A 23,612-nucleotide genomic window follows, 5' to 3' on the forward strand; every position below is an offset into this window, starting at 1 on the left:
TGGCAGGCCCACTCCGCACATGCGTACAGGAGGGACGTAACAAGCTACATTTCAGTGATCTTCCCCACTAGCTGTGGTGACATGGTTGCGTCCACTGTCCACAACACTAACACCACCAGCAGTGTATGTCGACATGGATATGTCTGTGGTCTGCATACTGCAGTCTGTCCAGCACTTCCACGCCACACTTGGCAATGTGTGCATTCTCATTCATGGGTCACTAGCCTCCTTCGCACATGCCTGGTTCCCACCTACCTACACATTCCGCTGGTGTGTGGCTGATGTGCCATGCCGTTGGTGGCTCATGTACATGGCTAGCCCAGGTTGCCACAGTAAGTCGTGCTGTCGTGTCTGCTGGTAGGGCATGTTGTTTGGCATGTTGTATGTTGGTTTGTGAGGTGTGCATTGCCAGAGTTGAGAGTTGCATGATTGTGGAGTTGAGGTGTGTGGTGTGTACTTTTAGTACTTACCAACAAGCACTGCATTTCCGTAGGTGCCATCCTGGAAGCTCCAGTTGATAATGGACTGTCGGAAGATGTATGAGTCATGCACACTGCCTGGGTAGTTGGTGATGACATTGGTGAAGAGTCCCCGGTGGTCCACTATTGCCTGCACATTGATGGAATGCATGTGCTTTCTGTTGCAGTAATTGTGTGCTGTGTCGGCAGGGGGCACAAGGAGTACATGTGTGCAGTTGATTGCCCCCAACACGTGTGGGAATCCAGCTATGGCGTAGAATCCTTGCTTGGTCTACAGCTGTTCCTGTGTGGTGTGGGGGAAGTATAGGTACTGGGGTACCAAGCTGATGATGGCATCCAGGACAGGTTTGAGGAACTTGGATAGGGCTGGTTGTGAGACTCCTCCGACTCTGGCGGTTGTTGGTTGGAATGTCCCAGAGGCCAACAAGTGCAGCACAGCCAGCAGCTTTGTCTGTGGAGGGATGTTGGTTGTCTGCTGTGTTGGTACCATCAGCCTGTGGGCGATGATGTTCAGGATGCGGAGGATGGTTGTGTTTTTGAGCCTGTAGTGGGCAATGACATGCTCTGGTGTTAAGTCTGTGAGGCTAGTGTGTTTGCTGAAGGTCTGCTGTCTTTGTCTGCACTGCCTCTGTGGTGGTCCGGGGAGAAGGGGGGTGGCGGGGGTCCAGGTGGGGGGGTGGTGGTCCTAGGGGTGGTGGAGGTGGGTGTTGTGGCCCTCTTGGGGCTCCGAGATGCATGATTAGTAGCTCCATGGCATCTGTTGTTCTTCAGGTGTGGCTCTGGGCTGGGCTTCCTTTGTGCTGCTGGTTGTCGTCCGGATTTGCACCAGGTCGGAGCAGGTGTTAATTTCCTGCTGCTAACGCGCCTTATCGCATGTTTTGTGTTCTTATCGCCGATGTGACTGGTCGTTGTGAATGTTGCGGAGTGGTGTTGTCGCTGTTTTTTGCGGGGAACGCCTACTATGTATCTCATTAGCGATAGATGCCAGTGTACTCTGTGGCGATGTTTTTCGAGGATTCTATCATCGGAAATCTGGTGATATCGGCTGTTGGCACCAGCTTGTGAATGGGGCGGTAATTTTAACATGACTTTGGCTGCGCTAAAGTGCCGATCGCTTGGCATTAGCTCCTTGAGAATATGCCCCTATGTGTATAAATTCTAGTAGAGCTGTTGCTTTGTTCATAAAGTTGTGATAGCTCAATCTGGGCATTTGCTCCAAGTCTGCCCAACTGATTTAAAGATAGCAAATATCACATGACTCCCCCTCTAGTCTCTGCCCCTCCTACCCTCCCCTCTTCCTTGATACCACATAAGGATCAGGGTGGACTGGGAGCTTAAAACAGCCCTGGCAAAAATAATGAATTCAGCCCCCATGTGCAGACGTGCTAATGCACGCTAGACCCATCGTCAGTGGCGTAGCTCGCCGTTCTGCCACCCTTGGCGGTCCCTGAGTTTGGCCTATGGTGGCCACATGTGAGAGCGGAAAGGTGGTGCTGGTGATTCCCCTGACAGCCGCAGGTAAGAGTCTGGGGGTGCTGCCCTCAAAACTCGTGTTGCATAGGGTGGCATGCCCCCACACCCCCTTGCTGCGCCACTGCCCAGGGCAATTCTTTCAAGCTGCCGGGCGGATCGCGTAATGAGCACCACCTATCCTGGAGGCTGAAACCGGTCTCTGAGTGTCATGACCACTTCCTGAGGTTTCTGTCTCCTGGGGCATTGCCCGCTTGCCCGGCTGGCCAGTATGGCCATGGTGGTAGACCCCTCCATGTGCTTTGCAGGGGGCCCCCTCAAGGCTCGTAATGGCACTGACTCCAACCTAATGTAACCATAACAAGATTTGCCAAAGCTTGTAGGTCTGAGTTCACTGTGCAAAAAGCATGCCCTGAATGCAGCAAATGATAGGGAGACACACAGGAGGGGGGGGGGGGGCAGCAGGAGTGGCCAAGGAGGGCTACAGTTGTAAAGTCGACTCCTATGCAGTTCAATACCTGTATTTGAAGTGAGGTGGAAAAACGTACTCCTCCTCTGGACATAGCCAAGCAGTGATAGACAAAATCTCAAGCCAGTGGCCAAAAGAGGTTGTTTGAACTAAGTTAATGTTTGAAAAGGGGGGGGCTCAAAGTCCACTCTATGTATTAATAATCAAAGCACAGCTTTCAAAACCTAGTCCTAAAAATTACAGTGGCGCTTTTAAAACACACCACACATGCGACTCTTGCTACTTAACTAACAGCTGTATTTTCCCTTAATTGCATTTTAGTAATATTGGCCATATTGATGGAAGGAACGAGTGTTACAAACAAATCTCTCCGGGGCATATTATCAAAGACCAGTGATAATTATCGCTGGCCGTTCTTTGCGTGAGAATTTTTATCGCCGGCTATCGCTCATAAGTATTGCCATGCTAGCGCTGTATTAACAACGCATAGCGCAATGGCGATAATTATTCCTGCGATGGCGTTATTTTCCATGGAACATCGCTGGAAAACCAGCGATGTTCCATGGAAAATGGCGATAACCTTGCTGATACGACCCTCTGGTCGTATCAGCATAATCCACCTCCAATATAAATTATAGGTAAGTCAGCATTTTTGCAGTCGTAAGTTTTTGGCAAAAACCGCGGTTTTCGCCAAAAACTAACGTCTGCAAAAATGCCTGGTTCTCCTTGTAAATATCGCAATGTGCACATCAGTGATATTTACAAAGTTGTTCTGCCCAGTGACACCCACTTTGCATCTCATTAGAGATGCAAAGGGAGGCGTTGGGTAAAAGGGTGCTAACATGCGCTAATGCATGTTATCACTCTCTTGTTAATAGGAAGAAAACATTATCTCCGCTTTTTTGGCTTTTAAAGCCAAAAAAGAGGAGATAAGCCCTTGATAATATGCCCCTCCAATGGGTGTTCACCCTACTCAGCTATCTTGCCAGATAACTACTGTCTGGTGGAGAATATTGTGACACCGTGCTGTCCTACGGACCAAAGACAGTCAGTGAATGTAACTCTGTTCATTTGTCTCACAAATCGAAGATTTACGGTCTACACTTGCCGCCACTTCATTATACATAAATCCTCATTACAAAAAAGCATTACTAAAGCCAGTAGATTTGGCTTACAACTGTACATGCAAGGCATACTCATTGTCCTTGCCAACGATTGTTTTAAGAATAGTTCTTTACACTGATTAAACCCCAACTTGACAATAAAATGACAGATCTCTTAGGGACCCCTTGGCCGCATTTTTAACACACAGTTTTAATCCACGAAGTTCTGTGTACGTCACTCAGGGGTATATTATCAAGCACGGCGTTAAAATTATCGCCGCTTTAGCGGCAGAAAACTGATGCTAAAGCGCCGATAATGGGCTTGATAATATGCCGTAGAAATTCCAATAGAATGGGATTCTCAAGGGCATATTATCAAGCCCATTATCACCGCTTTAGCGGCAGTTTTCTGCTGCTACAGCGGCGATAATTTTAACTCCGTTTCTCGATAATATGCCCTTCACTTCTTGTGCATTTATTTTTGAGCAAGAGCCCTTAGTTGAAGGAATTATTTTGTGGATGTTTTAATTTTCTACAGATGTCTAAATACAAAACCCTCCTCAATCAATTAATAGTTACATTCTCTGAGGTAGAGGTTACAGGCCAATCTACTAGCCAATCTCTTGGGACTGGATCGCTCCGAGTCAAGTATTAATATGACAGCTTTTGTTTAACTGGACCATCATAATATTTTTGTTTTGTTAAAAAATGTTATTGAACCAAAGAACAAGCTTCAGATACAAGCAAATCCCAATATACATATACAATTTATGACGAAGACACCAGATATTGTAGTACGCGGCGCTCAAGTACATTTTACGCATTTCAGCACCCAACCAGATGGAATTCGTCTCTTAACTCTCACAGGATAGCCTATGCAACACACCCCACGGACACCATCACAGGCCTCTATACAATGTCCAGGCCCCCCATATTTTCTCCCACTTGCGAGGGCATCCACGACTTTGATAGACCACCTGCTCATTATGATACCAGTCCATATCACACAGCCATGTTGCTACTGTCGGGGTCTCCGTCGCCCCCCCATCCATGTGCGATGTTCCTCTTAGCGACCCTCCCTGCTAAAGCTAGCCACAGCTTGGCCCACTGTGGCCATGTGATCTCTCCTGTGACGCCGAGGATGTGCCATCTGGACTCCATTGGGACCTGCTCATCTACTACAGCCTCCATTATGCTGGTTAGGCCCCTTTAGTACTGCTGAATCCTGGGGCAGGACCACAATATATGGAAGAGTGACCCCTTCTTACCACATCCCTTGGCACATAACTCGGAACCACCACCATTAATACGAACCTGCACCATTCTCGAGGCATAAGACCTGTGGAGGATGTGGAGTTGAACAAGCCTAAAGCGCGCTCTGATAGCTATTTCATCATAATTTGTTAAGCAGAATAGGGCACTTGTACAGCACAAGCATAGGCAGTGTTGCTTATGGAAAAATAACTACTTTTCTCAGCAAATCCCTGACTATGAAAACCGATGCTACGGCAAAAAATGATGGATGGAAGGCTGAATGAATCAAACATTCACCCCTAGTCAAGAGATCTGGGCTAAATCCATTGTTCTTTTGCTCACTATGCCACCACAGTTTGGACCTAGCCATATGCAAATAAGTCTTGACCCTGTGCCTCATGGGAACAGTCCAGCCCGAACTGCTAAGGCCAGAAACAAGCATCCTGGAACCAGTTTGGGGGCATCACCCCTCATCAGACAGGCTAGCTTGAATCCAGTGGCACAGCAAGCAAGTGACCCTTGTCTGGGCATACCCATCCCACGTGGGGTGAAAAATGCTGCGGCAACAAATGATGGACAGAATTTTCACATGGGATAAAGAGGTAGAATGCTAGTGGCAAACAGGCATCGCAACTGGCTTAGTATCTGAAAAACAGTAGGTGATACAGACAAGATTCAAAGGGTGGTCATGTCTGTAGGCATGATCTGCGGGAGGGTGAAGACCAGTCACAGGTGAAAACTAGGGCGGTCATTACTGTCTCCGCAACCACCAGCCTTGAAGAGCTGCTCCCTCATCCAGTCTGTTTTTCTCTTTTCGCCTGAGCAGTGCGTTCTTCCTGGATCTTATGATTCCCATGCATGTTCACTTTTCAAAATGCAGCTTCCCCGATAACCAGCTCCTGATGCTCCAGGTAAGGGATGAACCTGATGGAATATCATGGAGTAGCTTTCACAGAACCCTGTATCGTTCACTTCAGAGTAGAGAGAAGAAGGGTTTTCTATGTTATTATTAATATTGCAATTGAATGTAAAAGCACATGCTAACAGTGTGCCCTGTCTCATAATGTAAGCTCTGCGTCATTCAGCTGTATTGCTGTATGAGCCTGTGGGCTATGAGTAGCCCTGATGTCTTTGGCTTCTGATCATGAAATCTGTGTGTGCTGATGTTTGCACCCTTCCCCTTCTAAGCCGAAAAGTAGCAATATTACACAAAATCTACACCAAAAACTCAGGATGGAAAAGAGAGGTGAAGAATGATACTATGTAAGTTTTCTAAAAATGGGTCTCTTTGGGAGGGCATGCCCAATTCTGGTGTGGATGGTAAAGCTTGCCGGGCGCACCACACCATTAATGTAATAGTTAATTAAAATCCTCTAGATTAAGATTTTTAGTCAATGTATTTGAATGCTATGCTGTGAAATTACCCACCTAGAGATGAGTTTACCCTCATTGTCCTTTAAAAGGACATTACTCACTCGATTTGGTCGTTCAGTACCATACAATGTTGGTATTTGCTTCTCAGTATTTTCAAAGTTCATTTGCTTCCACTTTTGGGTATCCAATTGTTCAGTCAAGTCGTGCACATGCGGCTCTCTCTCTGTCACTACCACCTCTCCTCTCTAATCTCACATCTGAAGCAGCCAAATAACGAAATAAAATGTCAGCTGCTTAGGTGAGTGTTTACTTTCAGCCCTGCCAAGCTTCCAATGTCTGTGCTTGACTAGCTGCTCCAGCCCAGGGCTTTTATCTGCAGTCCAGGATTTGTAGCTTTGTATTCCCTTTATGAAACCAGGACTCGAGGAGAATGTGATGAAAAATCCTGGACTAGTGCAGATAGTCAGTCACGCATGGGCCTGGACAATTTTCTAGCTAGGAAATCGAAGATGTTCGAAAATAAATGGCTAACTAAATAAACATTGCTAACATGCAGTGGGACTGCATTCCTCTGCCAAGGGAAGAGACAGACTTAGCAGACATGTTTGCTGATTGCCCAAAAGTGTATTTTTTTGGTGTGACATCTTTGGCTTCGTGGGTAAATCACTAAACATACAGATTGCAGGCTCTCCGAAGTTAATAATACTTGGAGTTGATAATACTGGCAATGATTTAACTGCTCTTCGTAACACAATATTTGCGGCTGTAGTCATTGTACGCTAGATCGAGCTGGCTCGATTAAGGTCCACCTATGTTTTATCAATGGAGAGTTTCATATGTATCTAACTTTTAATATAAAATATACATTATATTTGTGCAGCCCACAAGAGTGGGGGAAAGGTTTGGGGATTTGTAGCAAAAGGAATATGTTGATAGTAAAAAGTAATTGTGAATATTGTAATGTATCCAGCTGGAATCTTTTGCCCCTGCATTATTACATGTAACATCTATGAATTTGTGACTTTACACATCTCAGTAAAAAAAAAAAAGAGGAAGGAGGCTGAGAGGGCAAAGCAGGGGCAGGACATAGATTGAATATTAGAGTATACACCATCCTCTGTACAGTCATTTATATCCCTGTTTGATTTTCTGAGGAATAAGGTTTTTTTTTACTCTCCGAGGTCGTTGATACTATTATCCAAGCATAGTGTTGGTTGCAATTTAGAGCCTCTTTAATATAGTTAAGTACCATTTAATGAGGCTTAATGCTTGATACATTTTGAAGATATACATAATATTAGTCTCTGTTTACGTTATATAATGCTGGGCTTCACTTACATTTAGTCTGGCAGAAATGACATCTTGCGCACTTATTTGTAGAGTAATTTCTCAAGGAAATAAGTCAATGTATATTATATAAGTGCTCTTGGTGTTATGACTAAAGATTCAGCACGTATCAAATTATTTTAAGGAACATTGGGGCATATCAACAAGGGCCTTATCTCTGCTTTTTTGGCTTTAAAAGCCAAAAAAGCAGAGAGAAAACTAACGCCCTATCAGCAACAGGGTGCTAACACGCAAATTCGCATGTTAGCACCCTTTTACTCTACGCTTCCCCTTGCATCTCTAATGAGATGCAAAGGGGGCATTCCAGAGTAAAATAATAGGAGAAATGTCGCTAAGCGACATTTCTCCTATTATCAAGGATATCGTTAACCCTGTTAGCGATAAAAAGAAGCAGCGCTAACCGCGGTTAACGCTGCTTTATTACGTCTGGTATTTTTCTGACTTAGCCATGATATCTTATGTAAGCTGTGATAGAGCGCCATGTGATTCTGAGATTCGTAGGTGTGCATCATATTCACTGTTAGTCGGCACCCGCATATAATCAATGTATGTCTAGAAGCGTCATAGAAATGTATTTGCTATAATCATATAACATAGAAGTGTTAGACATGTAATAATGTTTTGCGAAGTTTAACGTTGCAAGTTATTGTGAATGTATTCATCACAATGTAGATGATTAGGCATCACAATCAATGTAATGCGAATTAAATGTGTGTCATGTTAGGATTAAAAGTAGGTTGCTTATTTACAAGATGATTATGTTGAACTAATGCTTAGAATGTGATTTTATAATGCGTTTAATTTTGTTAGGCCTAACTGCATATGTAGAAGGGAAGGCCCGTTTATTTCTTATTTTAGCTATATTTTGCAGGCTAACAGGGATTTCTTGGTTAAGGCTTGAGTTGCCGTGAAATGTAAAACCTCAAGATGCGAAAAGCTTTCTTTTTCGTTCCCATGTTTCTGTTGCAGGTGCAAGGACATTTAGCTCGTTAGTGAGAATAAGTCTTTGTTTCAGGAGTTAGGATGGTATGAGAAGCCAACATGGGAGTATACTGGAATGCAGAGATGATACTTTCGGCGTAGAAGGTGCCTGGGACCCAAGGTCAAGCTAACGGACGATGGAAGATGGACAGCTCTGGATGGAAATTTACCGGAGGAAGACCTGGCTGAAGAGGTGTGCCGAAGGGCGTGTTCTGTGATTTTGGGGTTTTGTATTAGGGACAGACTCCCGTGGGTTGGGTAGATGAGGTTTAGGCGGGAAGCTAGAAGGAGCATCCAAGATCGAGCTCTCACTAAGTGAAGACTTCTTAGGAAGTTTCACTTCTGACACCTTTTCCATGATTCTCTTGCTTGGGAGGAAATGCTATGTAGGGATGCCACTTTAGAATAGAGTAGGGACAGAAATGGTTTGACTAATGATTCCTAAGATTGACATCAGCATAACCATTTTTTATTTGATGCTTTTAGAATCTGTAATTCTTTGTATTTTTAGTTGAATGCGAATCCTTCGTAGGCTAGCTTTTGTGTTAGTGCCCATTTATCTTTTGTGCCTCGTACTGAGGTGCCTTTATGTTCAGATGTTTTTGCTCATAATAAAATCACAGAAATTTTAGATCCTGAGTCCTTTGTCTTTTAATGATGTCAACTTGCGGTAGTTACATCCTAATAATTGTGTTTACTCCCTCTACGCTATTTGGCAAGTAAAAAGATCCAGTCGACCTGAGAGGGTTCTTGTAGATAATTGGGTAGTCAAGAATCCGGCCTTATCAGTTGGTAGCAGAGACGGATGGTTATTTCCGATAGCGAGGGAAGATCTAGATTAGGATAAGTGATCCTTGAGGCCCATAGACGCTAAGTGATGGTGAATCATCAGATGGTGAGCAGCAGACGACAGCGGCTGATGGACATCGACGGAGAGTAGCAGTGCGGCAGAAAGCAGCAGTTCGAGGAGTGAGTATGAATAGGACGAGATGTTGTAGATTGCGATGTTGATTTGTTGTGTGATGTCTTGCGGAGTTGGTGTGAATGTTGAGTGATTGTGAGATCAGGCTGTGAGCGCGCGTAACCCGGGAAAGTCTTAGGCTCGACGAGTAGCTTAAGCGATTGGGTGTAGAAGACACCCGCGGTGGATTTTGTTGACCACCCTAAGGAGATCGTGAGACGCCATCGATCACCTGGACCGAGATAGGGGGAGTGAATGTGTGAGTGTATGGCAAACCGACGCTGGTCGTGGGTTGTTGTATGTGGATTTGTGTATTTATAACCTATCGGAGGCGATCTGTCTGGCCGGACGGGGACGGACAGTTGCCAACCGAGCTCGACAACTTCGAGAGACTGTGGACGTACAGTCGGAGAAGTAACTTGTTTGGGACAAACGGTTATTTCAGCGTATAAATGGGACGAATGCAAGGGTGAGACGTGAGTTGTGAAGGAGGGGAATTTGCCGCAAGTGGAGGAAAAGTGACGTCAGAGGGTGTCGCACTGCGATAGGTCGATTGGTGTGAGTCGCGTTGTCATTGGTGGATTGATATCAGGAAGTAACGGAAAATTGTGTACGTTCAGAATTTGGTCATTATGAAATGTTTTAAAGTTTTCCGAGAATTGTGTAGAGGTGACAAACGTGGTCACTCGTGGGGGAGAAGAAGCCCCTCCCGAGGATACTCCAGCACATTATATGGCAAGAAATGTGGGGTTGCATACTATAATTTGGCTTGAAAATTGGCATAAGATGACCCAAGGCGAAGGAGAATTAGCTTTCCCGAGATATGGTTCATTCAGGTTTGAAGTGTTGTACCAGTTGAAGTCTGTGATGGCGGCGTTACGACCTTTGCCAAGGCCAACACAATTTGAAGCATTGCATGCGTGGATTAGAGCAGCGCATGATAGAAAAAGAGATAGAACCCAGGAAAGGATGAAAAAGTCGATTAAGGCGTTCCAGGATGCCAGATGGGATGCAGAGGAGAAAAGATGGAGAGTACAGGCAATAGAAGGACACAGGTTGTATGCCTTACTGGTAAAAACTGATAATTCAAAGAAAAAGAGAGAATGAGGATGACAGTGATACTGATGACAGCCTATTAGAGAGGTTATTATCTGAGAGACCACCTCCATACAACCCAGATGCCCCGGAAGGGAGGTCAGCCCTGATGGAAGGGACTGGGGGAGTACCAACCCAGTCAGAGGTGAGAGTTGAAGGAAAGATCTCGACAGGAGCTGAGGGTATGAGAAATCAGTCTGTAGCTAGCGCAGAGGTTGGGAGAGGTGCAAGGTTACCGGATGCTCTAAAGGTACCGGTCACTATTGGATCTATTGTTTCTGTTTATGACCCAGATCAAGAGAGGGTTGGAAGCTCAGTACAGCCAGCAGTAGGAGTGAGGAGTGTGACCGAGGGAAGTGGGTCAGTGAGTGGGATGGAGCAGACTCCGAAGCCTATAGAATGGAGTACACCCTTGCCAGCCACAGCAGACTCCTCTAGGGGACAGGGAGGGCCGAGACCAGTGAGACTAGGGTCTTTGGCCGAGTCAAGATCAGATTTGCGAATGTGGACACCACCAGTGAGAAACCAGAACCAGAGTGTGTTAACAGCAGAAAGCGAACGAGGCACCATAGTGAATCGTTCTGTTCCTATGAGTATGTCAGAAGACAGTAGGTCGCAAGAACGAGAATGTGAGTACAATGAAAGAGATGGTGTAGGTTGTAGAGAAGTACTGAAGGGAGCCCTGAAAGGGAGGATGTTAGATGTTGTAAGGTTGAAGGCAGAGGTGGATGAGATAATACGTGGAAACTTACCTCTTGAGAGAATCTTAATGTACGAACAAGATGAATTACTCTTTGTAGCGAAGGATGTGACTCGCAAAGCACGAACAGCTCATGAGAAATTGTCAGAATTGGCCATAGGGTATGATGTGGATTTGTCAAAAACTAAATCATTGCAAGGAAGTCACAGGTTGCAGTACTGTGATCAGGAACTAGAAGAGAAAAGAGTTATGGGATTGAGAACCCATATCAAAGATTTAATAATAGCAATGCGTTCATGGATTATGCTTGACAAGTGGGAAGAAAGATGGTCCAAAAAGAAAAGCTCTAAGAAAACAATGGGAGAGACACCGCCTCCGGGTGGAGGGATGATGGAGATAGGGAATTACCCTTTACGAGAAGTGCAGAATGGAGGATATGTACATGTACCCTGGAGTAGGGGTGATTTGGCTGCCTTCACAAATGATTTCCCCAGACTTAGGGAGAAGCCTGTGGAGTGGTATAAGCAAGTCGATCGCTTTGTCAAAATTTCAAAGGTATTGTGGATTGATCTGAGCACCTTATTTGACATTGTGGTTCTGAGTGATTTGTGGTCGGCATGTAAAATTGCGGTTGAGTGGCCGACTTCGGAGCCTGACAGGGACCCGATTTCGAATGGTCCGTCGCCTATAGTGATGAAAAAGTTCGAACAAGTGATTACTTGGGTAAGTCGAAAATCTCACCACAGGACATTGATTGGGTGAAGATAGATAGGACAGTGCAAGAGCCTAAGGAGACTGTGCATGAGTTTTATGAGAGACTTTTGCAGGCTTTTAAACAGTACAGTGGTCTAGATGTGTTGGATACGAAAGACATGGGACAGTTTGTTTCTAAGTTTGTGTTGGGCTTGAGGCCAGAGGTTAGTCTCATGATACAGCAGCATTTGATTTGTTGGCAGAACAAGCCTGTAGATGAGATTTTATGGTATGCTAGGTACTGTAGTGATGACATAGAATCCAAGCACAGGAAGTTGAAGGATAAACTGATGCTTGTGGAGATGCAAACAGCCCAAGGACAGCCTAATGGGGGAACGTTGGGAAGGAAACAGGGAAACAATCAAGGAGGGATGCAGAATGCCCAGGGTCAGGGAAGGCCAAAGTCAATAGACCCTAAGACAGGAATGGATGTGGCGACATTGAAAAAGACTACAGCATGTCATCTTTGTCACCAGATTGGACACTGGAGACGCGAGTGTCCTCTGAACCCGTTGAACCAGATACAGCAGGAAGGAGAGTTCCTGTGGCGGACGTGGTCCCCACAGTGACTCAACCTAAGATGGTCAAAGGGGGGGACGGGTGTTCCGCATATGCAGGTTCCCCAACAACCCAAGATACAGAATATACAACAGGGAGCTCGGACATATTTGCAGATGCCTATGTTTGAGGGGAGTGAGGAAAACGATCTAGACCCGCTGGCACGACCATGCTCGAGAGGAGAAGAGGATTATGCGCTTGGAGCTGTCCTAGAGGTAGATCAGAAGGAACCCTTTGTGGAAGCAGATATTGACGGTCACCCTACGACCTTTTTGGTTGATATGGGCGCTACTCGATCGACTGTAAGATCTGCAGTGGTCCCAGACCTACCCCTTTCTGGACAATCAATCCAAGTCGTTGGTGTGGCAAATAAGAAACTGACTAGTCCATTAACGGAGCCAATCCCAGTCAAGATAGGGAATTTCAGCGATCAACACCAGTTTGTGGTGTGTGATTCTAGTCCAGTTTGCCTGTTGGGTAGGGATCTATTGTGCAAGCTTAACTGCACTATCTATTGTACCCCGAAGGGAGTGGAAGTACAGACAAGGGATGACAATGCGACCTTTAAGGTTGCGAATCAGCGTGTGTGTGGAAATTTACCCAGCATTGACGGTGGAGGAACTTCCACTTGATCTGAGGGACTCAGTGTCAATTGACATATGGGACCTCAGTGGAGAGGAGATCGGATTAGTCAAGGGAGTAGACCCAGTGAAAATCCAGATTAAGCCAAATGTGGAGTTCCCGAGGACGCCCCAGTATAAGTTGTCACCTGAAACTATTGCAGGGATTAAACCTGTAATTGAGTCCATGATCAAGCAGGGAATTATGAGGGAGATTATGGGTAGCCCGTGCAATTCGCCTATTATGGGACTACAGAAGCCGAGTGGGAAATTTAGGATTGTACAAGACTTGCGAAAAGTCAATGAGATAGTTGTTCCATGTTGTCCAGTGGTACCGGATCCGTCTGTGATCCTGTTTCAGATCCTATGTGAAGCTGAATGGTTCACAGTGATTGACTTGTGTCAAGCATTTTTCTCGATTCCTCTGCATGAGGAGAGCCAATTTCTTTTTGCTTTCGGCTAGAAAATCGTGTGTTAACGTGGCGTCGTATCCCACAGGGTTATTCAGAGAGCCCGTCTATCTTTAATCAGATCTTGAAGAAAAATCTCGAAGGTCCTGTATTGCCACAGAACTCTGTTCTAGTGCAGTACATGGACGATCTGCTTGTTGCGTCAGAAACTGAAGACGCTTGCAGGATCAATACCGTTGCCCTGTTGAATTATTTGGCGGAGAATGGGCATGAGGTGTCTCCGAACAAATTGCAGTACTGTTTGAGTGAAGTACAGTATTTGGGTCACAGAATCGAAAAAGGCAAGAGAAAGGTGTCACCAGATCGCATTGAGGCTATTCTGAAAATGCCTGTTCCCACTACCCAGAGGGAAGTCCGAATGTTCTTGGGAATGGTTGGTTATTGTCGCCAATGGATCCCAAACTTTTCCTTTGAAGCGAAGCCTTTACAGCGGCTGACGCATAAGGATGTGAGTGATCCAGTACCATGGGACGAAGACTGTTTAAGGTCATTTTTGAGGCTGAGAGAAGCTTTGTGTTGCGCTCCAGCTTTGGGAATGCCCGATTACAACAAGGCATTTGCCTTATTTTGCTGCGAAAGGGAAGGTCGCGCATTGGCAGTTCTAACTTAGACTCATGGAAGTGTCCGTAGACCAGTTGCCTACTTTTCAGCTGCTTTAGATCCAGTAGCTTCTGCGTTGCCCGGATGTCTCAAATCCGTTGCCGCAACGGGTGTCAGTATCGAAAGATGTGAGAGCATTGTCATGGGTCATCCGCTTACTGTTTATGTACCACATTCTGTTGAATTGTTGATGACTAGGACTAAAACTCAGCACCTCGCGAATAATAGGTTGACGCCTTATGAACAAGTCATCCTTGCTGCAGACAACGTGACGCTGAAGAGGTGTTCTGTTTTAAATCCTGCCACACTGTTGCCTATTCCAAATGTGGACGATGAAGACTGTGAGGACCATGATTGTCTTGATGTAACTGAATTGTGCACCAAACCGAGACCTGATATTGTCGATGAGCCGCTTCCAGAGTCGGATGAAATTTTCTTTGTGGACGGTTCATGCTTAAGAGACAGTGCTGGTCGACTGAAAGCAGCGTTTGCTGTATGTACCCTCACTGGAGTGGTTGAAGCCGCTTGTTTAGAAGGAGTATACTCCGCACAGGTGGCTGAACTTATTGCTTTGACCAGTGCCTGTTTGGCTGCTGACAAGATTCGTATAACAATTTATACCGATAGTCAGTATGGGTTTGGTGTCGTTCATGACTTCGGACAGCTATGGTCACAGAGAGGGTTTATGACATCTTCTGGTTCACCCATTAGAAATGGGGATTATGTGAGGCAATTGTTGGAAGCATTGCAATGTCCAGAAGAAATAGCAGTTGTTAAGTGTTCTGCACACTCCAAGGGGAATGACTTTGTGTCATTGGGTAATAACTACGCAGATGAAGTTGCTCGATTTTGTGCAGAACAGGGATGCGTATATTCACTGAAAGGCATGTCGAGGGAGGTCAAGAAGGAACAGATCTCAACGTGATGCTAGCCATGGCTGATACATGGGAAGAACTGAAATGGTTGCATGAGGAAGTTTCCGATCAAGAACGGGATAGTTGGGTGCGAGCTGGATGTGAGAAGGGACATGTGGATGTATGGATTTCGAATGATGGAAGAGCTGTGTTACCGGAATGTCTGTTGAATCCAATGGCAAGATTGATACATGGTGCTGTACATCTTGGCAGAGATGCGATGGTGCGAGTGTTTCGTCAAACATGGTACAATCCGAAGTTTCGTGCAGTAGCTGAAGCTGAAGCTGTGTGTCTGAGATGTGTTACGTGTCAACAAATGAATGTAGGGAAAAGGACGGCTGTCACGCTGAGTCATATTGGGAGGTCAGGTGGGCCTTTCAACAGAATGCAGTTGGATTTCATTGAAATGCCAAGGTGCAATGGGTTGAGGTACATATTAGTTGTAGTATGTGTCTTTTCTAGATCGGTGGAGGCTCACCCAACACGTAGGTGTGACACACTCACCGTAGCCAAGTTACTACTGAGAGAGCTTATCCCGAGGTTCGGTTTCCCGACCTCTTTTGAGTCAGACAGAGGAACGCATTTCCATAGTGAGATCATGAAATTGCTTTGTGCTGCCTTGAATGTAGATCAAAGGTTGCATTGCAGTTATTGACAAGAGGCTTCTGGGATTGTGGAACAAGTTAATGGGACTCTGAAAGCCCGGATGGCAAAAGTGTGTTCATCGACATCTTTGAAATGGCCAGACGCATTACCCTTGGTTCTCATGAGTCTCCGTAGTGTGCCTGATAGGAGGACTGGATTGTCTCCTCATGAGATCCTCATGGGGAGAGCGATGCGTTTGCCAGCAATACCTGCCACTGCTTTGATTAACATCACTGATGATTTGAATCTCGACTACTGTAAAGGCCTGGCTGACGTAGTCCGTTCTGTGTCCCAGCAGGTGCAAGCAGCAGCTGTTCCAGCCGCAAGTGACCTGTGCCACGACTTGTGCCCAGGGGATTGAGTACTTGTGCGTAAACACATGAGGAAGAGTTGCCTGGATGCTTGTTGGCGTGGGCCGTACCAGATAATCTTGGTTACGAATACAGCAGTGAAGTGTGAGGGATTGCCGAACTGGGTGCATGCCTCCCATACCCGCAGAGTTCCAGCACCCTTGGAAGATACAGCCCCTCTCGTGAATGAAAATCCAGCTGAGGTGGCAGAGCCATCTGAGAGGGCAAGTCAAGCTGTGAGGGTTGCTGACGCAGTTGGTTGTGCACTAGACCGAGCTGAAAGGGGATGTGCAAGTCGAAATCCCGAATTTGACTCAGATGAAGAAAGTGTTGCTGTGGGTGGAGTAGAGTCAAATTCTGCTGAAGGAGGAAGTAGTGCACAGGGTACTCAAAGGGAGAGCGGAAGTGCCACAGAAGCGGAACGCGTTTGGCCCGTGAGTCAGAGACGGGTAAACTTGCGAGTGGCACCGGGAAGAGATCTTGCCCCAGTTTCCGAAGCGTCTGAATCAGAGCAGAGTGATGAAGAGCAAGCTCAAGGTGGTCTGAGAAAGTCGAGGAGAGCAAGAGTGCCGTGTCGAAGGTACGCCTCACCTGAGTGGACATACGCTGTGACTGATGCCAGGCATATCGAGCACGGGGAGGCTGAAATCCTTGACACTGGTCAGCAGTTCTTCGAACCTGAAGATAGAAGCGTTGCTGAAAATCCCAGGATTGGAGATCGATGGGATATTGACCCTCAATATTCCGAGTCCACCGCTTCTGAGTAAAGTTTGTGAACTGATTTTGGAAACCTTAGCCTTTCCGACTTTTGTTGTTATACCAGCACCTCAGGAGTTGATGACACTTCAAATTGAAATCTTGCAGGGGGTCCTAGAGCTGTTGGGACCGAATCTTGTTCTGGACTGATGGTGAACATGTGTTGTATATAAGTCTGAAAGAAGATAACCTAGGCCCGAGTGGAAGAAGAATAAATTTAGGGATTTTCCGTTGGAGAAAATGAAAGAGGGCTAGGGAAGTCTTTTTCTGGACTGTAAATAAGGTACTGAAAATTGTTAGGGTTTCTCCAGCTTCAAAGTGGTGACTGAACTGGGTTGACAAGAAATTTTGGATGAGAAAGAGACTTTTACCTGTTGTCATTGAACTGAACTCTGAGAACTTTACGAAGATGGCAGAAGCTGGAAATACTCACCGTAGGGCTAAACTAGTGATAGGTACACTTTTAGGGGTAGTGATAGCTGCTATAATTGTGATAGTTGTAGCCTCATATATAGTGTCACACGAGCAAGAGGGGGAGGTACAGGGGACACCTACACCTACCACTTCCAGCCAAAAAGGGGTTACTATAGGAGCTCAAAGAGCTTTCACACTTGAAGAAAGTCGTAGATTTCATGTAGATTTACTTAGATGTGATTTCAAACTTAATGCTCATGCGAAGCAGTTGTATGAGTACGTTGATGCGATGGATGCGAAGGATTGCTATGTGTCTATGCAGTTGCCTTCTTCTCTAGACGAGGGTATTAGATATCATCACCTTCCGCTAACATATGGGATTTTTTGCAGCTTATTGCTTAGCCTGTTCTATGAGAGGAAACAGTTCAAGTATTTCTTCTCTAACTATGATGCAGTACTTCCTGAAGTTCCGGCATATAAGCATTTGAATAAGTATGATTATTGTAAATCAGAAGATAGACTTTGGACTTATTTCATACCGACTACGAGTTTAGATACAGCTTATGCTCATCGTCATAATTTGACGTGCTTATTATCGGAAACTGAAAAGAAGTTAATTGGTCAGATTGAGCATAGATATAGAAAACTAACCCAGAAACGAAACACCGGAGAGAGTCCAGTAGATTTATTTATTTATTTATGAAGCTTATAAAGCGCACAGCTACCCCCCAGAGGGGGTGTCCCGGCGCTGTAGAACTGAATGCTTAAAAGAGAGGCAGATTAATGAAAGGTGAACAACCAGGTTTTCAAGTTGCTGCGAAAAAGAGATTCTGAAGGGAGAAACCTAAGCTCAAGTGGTAGGCTGTTCCAGAGTTTGGCCGTCATGACGGTAAAAGCTCTACCGCCCATTCTGGAGCGATGAAAACGAGGAACCGTAAGAAGGCGTAGACTATTAGACCGCAAAGATCTGGCCGATTGAGAGAGCACGAGTCTCTTTCTCAGGTAACCTGGGCCTGATCCATTAAGGGCGCGAAAGGCAAAAATCAGCATCTTGAACTGGATGCGACGGGAAATGGGGAGCCAATGTAACTGCTTTCGGTAGGACGCAACTGACTGACGATAAGGGATATTGCCAATTAGTCTTGCCGCCGCATTCTGAACAATCTGAAGACGTTCAATTAGGTACAAAGGAGCGCCGGCATAAAGACTATTGGCGTAATCCAGATGTGATGTAATCAGGGCATGAATGACAGTTCTGCGAGCATCCAAAGGCAGATATGGGAAGATCTTTCTAATCATACGCAACTTCCCAAAGCAGGCTGCAGTGACCTTACTAATTTGGGCCTTGCAGGAAAGGTCATTGTCAAATTGAAAGCCCAAGTTGCGAGCTGTTAGAACAGGTGCGGGAGGGGGGTTGAGCACAGATGGCCACCACAAAGTGGCAGGAGGGATGGATTTCTGATTAAAAAATAAGACCTCTGTCTTATCGGTGTTAAGTCTCAGATGGTTAACAGACATCCAGGAGCATATGTTGCTCAAACACATGCGGAATCTGGCGAAACTGGAGTCTGAGTGATCTCTGAAGGAGAACATAAGCTGAGTATCGTCAGCGTAGGAGATCACCCTAATACCCCAAGACTCCACTACCTCAGCCAGAGGTGCAAGATACACATTAAAAAATAGAGGGCTGAGTGAAGAGCCCTGAGGCACCCCACATGAGAGGGGTTTGCCCTCTGATTCAAACGGATTAAGAAGGACTTTCTGAGTTCGTCCGGTAAGAAAGGAGGCAATCCAAGCTAAAGCAGAGCCTCCCAATCCAAACTGCATTAGACGATCCAGTAGAATTTCGTGAGATACTGTATCAAACGCGGCGGATAGGTCGAGGAGGACCAACATGGCCTCCTCACCCCTATCCACACACTCACGGATCGTTTCAGAGACCTCTAAAAGAGCAGTCTCAGTGCTAAAGCCAGTTTTGAAACCTGACTGTGAGTCATGCAGTAATGAGTTGGTTTCTAAATACTCTGTCAATTGTAGCTGCACAGCCTTTTCCAGGACCTTCGCAGGCTTAGGAAGGAGGGAGATGGGTCGATAGTTACAGAATTGCATTGGATCCGCATCCACTTTCTTCAAAATGGGAACTAATAGGGCCTCCTTCCAAACAGACGGGAACTGGCCCGAGCGCAGTGAGGTATTCCAAATGGAAAGGAGAGGACCGATCAACAGAGGGGCCAGATTACTCATAATTTTAGCAGGAACAGGATCAAGAGGAGAGCCTGACTTACACTGAAAGAGCAGATTAAGTGCAGACTCAGTAGTAAGTTCTTTAAAAGCCATCATTGATGGGCTTGCAGTATCATTAACACCAGAAATAGCAGGGGTGAGCACCGCAGGAAAAGAGGACGTAATGTTGGCAATTTTATCATAAAAATAAGCCGACAAACCGTTACACAGAGCCTGGCTGGAGGGATTCTGAGGTACCATAGCAGGGGGTTTAATAAAGTCTTTTATAATCTTAAAAAGAGTTTTAGACGAGTTATCTGCATTTTTGATTTGTAGGGCAAAAAAATCTCGCATCGTAGATTTTTTTAATTTAGAGAAGTTTTTTAAAGCAGATTTATAAAAAATTTTAGCCTCTGGATCATAGGTTAGCCGCCACTTACGTTCTAATTTTTTACAGCGGCTCTTTTCCACACGAAGGGCTGGGGAGAACCAGGGGGCAGCAGGACGAGATCTGGCGGAAGTGACAGGTTGAACAGGGGCAATAGCATCAATGGACAACAGTAAGGCAGAATTGAGCTGAGCCATGCACACATCAACGTCTGTGGGCAAGGAATCAAGAGGATATATAAAAAAAGGGTTCAAAGCCGAACAAGAGACTTTATGCCATTTTCTCCTAAACACCCTGTCAGGTGCCCCCGGACCAGATGCCACGGAAAAAGTGAGATCAAAAGGGATAAGGTAGTGGTCTGACCACGTGAGAGGGAGAGGAGAATGAACAGTGATATCAGAATGATTAAAAAAAATTAAATCAAGAGTATGGCCTGCAACGTGCTTCGGGCCCTGGACTAATTGGGTCAGGTTTAAACCCTGTAGAGTGTCTATTAGCTGAGTGGCCTGGGAGCAGGACGGGTTGTCGACATGTAGGTTAAAATCACCAAGAACTAAGAAATACGGATGTTTAAGGGATAGATCCGCTATCTGGTGTATCAATGGCAGCAGAGAGGAGGCTGAGGCATTGGGGGGATTGTATACTAAGATGCCTGCCAGAATGACAGCAGCTGAGTCTGAAATAGTGAAGTACATGGCTTTGATCGAACCAGTGTTCATAAGTTTGCTAATAGTCAAGTGAAAGTGGGATTTCAATATGATGGCAAGACCCCCTCCAGCTTTATTTCCCACATGATTAATGCCCGTGAGAAGATAACCAGGGGGCAAGGCAAGATGAATATCAGGGTTAGAGGAATCTTTTAACAAAGATTCAGTGAGAAACAGAATATCCCAAGCGTGGGAATCAAGAGATGTCCAGATATCACTAGCAGGAAGAGAGCGGCAGTTGGCTAAGCCAGCCCTGACCAACAGAGGGAGAGTAGGTCGCTTAATAGAGTAGAAGCGAGGTATGGCCAATTTCCTCATGGGGGGGAGCACCACATTGCAATGATGGCAGGTAAACGGGCGCCCCTCCAGCTCATACGGATCGCAGCAATAGCGTGGCTGACACATACCCACTCGCAGTAGTAGAAGCTGTTCTCTGGTCCAGCAGAACGAAGTAACTGCAGAGCGGCCGGCAGGGGGACTGGCCCTAGGCCCGGAACTGGCGCGGACGGGCGCAGACGGGCTTGCCTTAGGCGCGCCTTCGGCACGCCCGCTGCGCCCGCCCGCTGCGCGGACAGGGGGATCGCCTGGTTATAAACATAGAGAGGAGGGTGGGAGGCGTCCAAGATCTGGACCGCTGCCCTGCCTTCCCCTAAGATGGCGGCGTCTATCCTCAGCGTGCTGCGTCAGCGCCTGAGATTGGACTACGCCAATGGCCACAAAGGAATGAGGATCTTAGTGGATTCACAAGCAGGCACACGGTAAAATCGCACAGTTTAAAATATACACAGTTTTAAAACAATTTAAAAACAATAGCAGGTAGTCGAGTAGCAGATAATGGCAAGCTAGTAAGCGCCCCCGGCTTCCGCCTCAGGGGAAAATAAGCAATTAGTCTAAGGGCCGGTAGAACGAGAGCCCTTAAGTAACGAGGGAGGGCGGGAGGCGTCCAAGATCTGGACCGCTACCCTGCCTTCCCCTAAGATGGCGGCGTCTATCCTCAGCGTGCTGCGTCAGCGCCTGAGATTGGACTACGCCAATGGCCACAAAGGAATGAGGATCTTAGTGGATTCACAAGCAGGCACACGGTAAAATCGCACAGTTTAAAATATACACAGTTTTAAAACAATTTAAAAACAATAGCAGGTAGTCGAGTAGCAGATAATGGCAAGCTAGTAAGCGCCCCCGGCTTCCGCCTCAGGGGAAAATAAGCAATTAGATTGGACTGAGGAGGAGAGATTACACAGATCCAAGGGAAGCTATGGACCTATAGCATTAGATCAAGTACAGAAGGGGAATTTGTGCGTATGACGTCCTCAGACCTATTATGACAAGGTTCCAGTGGGACATAGTACGTGTGACCATACCTTTACTATGGAAAATTCTGCTAAGAACTTTTTGCAGGGTCCGGTGCAAGTGATTCCAACGGTGTATTTCGTATGCGGAAAGAATGCTTATGTGAGATTGACTGTAAATTGGTATGGTACATGCTACTTGGCTATCATTTTTTCGAAGATTTACCATACAGAAGATTTAAATTTGTTATAGACAGGACACCACTCTAAAGTGCGAAGGGCTGCGAGTGCAGGTGCAGTGATTGGTGATATCTTTGGAGCAATGATACCAGGATTGGGCGTGGTCTTGAATGACGTGAAAATAAGAAAGCTGGCGACTGTGGTTGATGAATTGCCAATAAACACGGCGAGGTCATTGCTGTTGGTTGATGGAGAGATGTTATCGAAAAGAACAATGGTTTTGCAAAATCGTCTTGCTTTAGACGTGTTATTTGCAAAGGAGGGCGGAGTCTGTAAATTGCTGAGGGTTCAGGAATGCTGTACGTAATATTATTCCAGACAATAGCAAGAATCTGGAGAAATATATAGACAACATTACCACGATTCACCAGGAAATTGTGGAGTTGACCGAAGAGAATGTGTGGGAAAAGATTGGTAAAGGATTTGGTCGTGTTGGAAGTTGGTTTGCAAACTTGGAAAAAGGGTTCCTCGGATCTGTGCTGAAGCCACTGGTTATTGTTGTGGTTTGTGTGATCTGTCTGTGGGGACTTATAAGAGCCTGTAAGTGGTACAGGGGAAATAAGGTTGAGAGAGCTCTCAGAGCGAATGAGAGAAGAATGGCGAGACTGCAGGACAGTCAATATCAGAACCTTAAAAGGATGGAGGGGTTCCGACAGAGTGGAATAGCAACAAACACTGTTTAGGTCGGTTCTTTCTCCAAAGGGAATGAAGTTGTGATGGTGAGATGACAATTGTCATCAAAGGGGGGAACTGATAGAGCACCATGTGATTCTGAGATTCGTAGGTGTGCATCATATTCACTGTTAGTCGGCACCCGCATATAATCAATGTATGTCTAGAACCGTCATAGAAATGTATTTGCTATAATCATATAACATAGAAGTGTTAGACATGTAATAATGTTTTGCGAAGTTTAACGTTGCAAGTAATTGTAATTGTATTCATCACAATGTAGATGATTAGGCATCACAACCAATGTAATGCGAATTAAATGTGTGTCATGTTAGGATTAAAAGTAGGTTGCTTATTTACAAGATGATTATGTTGAACTAATGCTTAGAATGTGATTTTATAATGCGTTTAATTTTGTTAGGCCTAACTGCATATGTGGAAGGGAAGGCCCGTTTATTTCTTATTTTAGCTATATTTTTCAGGCTAACAGGGATTTCTTGGTTAAGGCTTGAGTTGCCGTGAAATGTAAAACCTCAAGATGCGAAAAGCTTTCTTTTTCGTTCCCATGTTTCTGTTGCAGGTGCAAGGAAATTTAGCTCGTTAGTGAGAATAAGTCTTTGTTTCAGGAGTTAGGATGGTATGAGAAGCCAACATGGGAGTATACTGGAATGCAGAGATGATACTTTCGGCGAGAAGGTGCCTGGGACCCAAGGTCAAGCTAACGGACGATGGAAGATGGACAGCTCTGGATGGAAATTTACCGGAGGAAGGCCTGGCTGA

The sequence above is a fragment of the Triturus cristatus genome, chromosome 5_1, assembly GCF_964204655.1.
Source record: "Triturus cristatus chromosome 5_1, aTriCri1.1, whole genome shotgun sequence".
Classification (NCBI taxonomy): Eukaryota; Metazoa; Chordata; class Amphibia; order Caudata; family Salamandridae; genus Triturus; species Triturus cristatus.